This window comes from Borostomias antarcticus, assembly GCF_949987555.1.
Source record: "Borostomias antarcticus genome assembly, chromosome: 1".
NCBI lineage: Eukaryota > Metazoa > Chordata > Actinopteri > Stomiiformes > Stomiidae > Borostomias > Borostomias antarcticus.
Genome location: NC_140234.1, coordinates 34,777,563 through 34,779,387, shown reverse-complemented (window position 1 = coordinate 34,779,387; position 1,825 = coordinate 34,777,563).

Sequence of the window (1,825 nt, the reverse complement as noted above, 5' to 3'; positions counted from 1 at the left end):
TATACCCCACTGGAGAGATATCAGTCAGAGCATTGAAGTAAGGTTATTGAAAACATTTAAAGATGAACAGAATAGCCCAAGCCAACTAGCTAAACGTTAGTTTACTAAACAACAGCAGTGTGAAGTAAACTAGCCTCAATAGCAAAACTCATATCCGGTAACTGCAAGATCTCTTAGAGTTCTTGCAAGGAATTTCAAAATAAAGGTCACGCAAAACAAATATATCGGTAATTTGTATTTGACTGTGAAAACACGCAAAATAGCTACACTATGGAGGAGAATGGATTCAGGAGAGTGAGAGGAACACGATTATTTTAAGATTATTTTTATGGTCTGCATAGTTGTGTGAGGGGTTAACCCATGTCCTCCATTCATATAAACTGGGGTGCTGCTGTTTCCAGAATTGACTGGCTGGCTAAAATACAACTTCAATAAGGGGCTGAAATTGATTCAGGACAGTGAGAGGAGCACATATATGTAATCATACTGGTAAGTTGATCGTCCACAGGTGTGGACAACATAAAGGCCTCCCACACTTACACAGAACTGAAGACAGAACCAATGGCTGATGACGGTTATGGATGGATTCCTTGGATGGGAAGGTACATTGTAGCCTAAATGTAATCAGTTACTTTCATCACTGAGTGGGTTAAATCTTAGGAGCCAATAACAACCATAAGAAATGTCATCTCAACAAGAAGCATTGTACAGTACAGCATTGCAATCATGAAGACAATATGCTCTTCCGTTCTGAATCACCCCACAAATACAGTTTGTTCCATTTTGACCCATTTTGCAACCATAAGACAATGTGGGGGGGGGGGGGCTGGCCCTGCTTGGAGCATAAAAAGGACTGCTTGTGTGTCTCGCTCTCTCCCCTCCTGTCTCTCTTCCCTCATGTGTCTTCCCTGATTGAAGTTTGTTTCTTTGTGTAATAAACTGCAAGTGCAAGGATCTGACTCCTTTTCTTTATGATTTCCTTACACAGAAGTAAACAACAACTTTGACGAGGAACAAACATCTTTAGGTCTTGCAGTGAAACACATCACATGGTGTAGGGAGCCGGCAATGCCGAAACACACACACACACACACACACACACACACACACACACACAGACACACACACACACACACACACACACACACGAATGACTGGAGCGTCCACCGATATAATTTTTCTCTTGCTCTTAACCCATCCGGTCGTCCTTCCCCCAAGGGCGGTCGGAGCAGACAGTAGGCAGCGTGCACGTGAAACCCATCTGTCTCTGCATGCCCAGGGCGGGATCAGAACCCCTGTGGGCGGACACGCTGATAGAAACTGTCCTGTCACCTTTCCTGTTCACCCTCTATACCTCCGACTTCAGCCACAACTCTATTGTGGGCTGCATCAGTGCAGACGATGAGAAGTACAGGGACGTGGTCAGGAGATTCGTTGAATGGTGTGAGGAGAACGAGCCCAAACTCAACATTAGCAAGACTGGTAAAATGGTAAATGGACTGCACTTACATAGCGCTTTTATCCAAAGCGCTTTACAATGAATGGCCTCTCATTCACCCATTCACACACACCAAAGGCGGCAGCTGCCGTGCAAGGTGCTAGCCAGCTCATTGGGAGCAATTTGGGGTTCAGTGTCTTGCACAAGGACACTTCGACATGTGGGATTTGAACCGCCTACCACTGAGCCGCCCGCAAGACCAACGAGCTGGTGGTGGACTTCAGAAGGAACTAGAGGCCCCCAACCCCCCATTTCCATCCAGGGGGAGGAAATTGAGATGGTGGATTCATAAGTTCCTGTGAGTGCACCTGGTAAATGGGCCGGCTG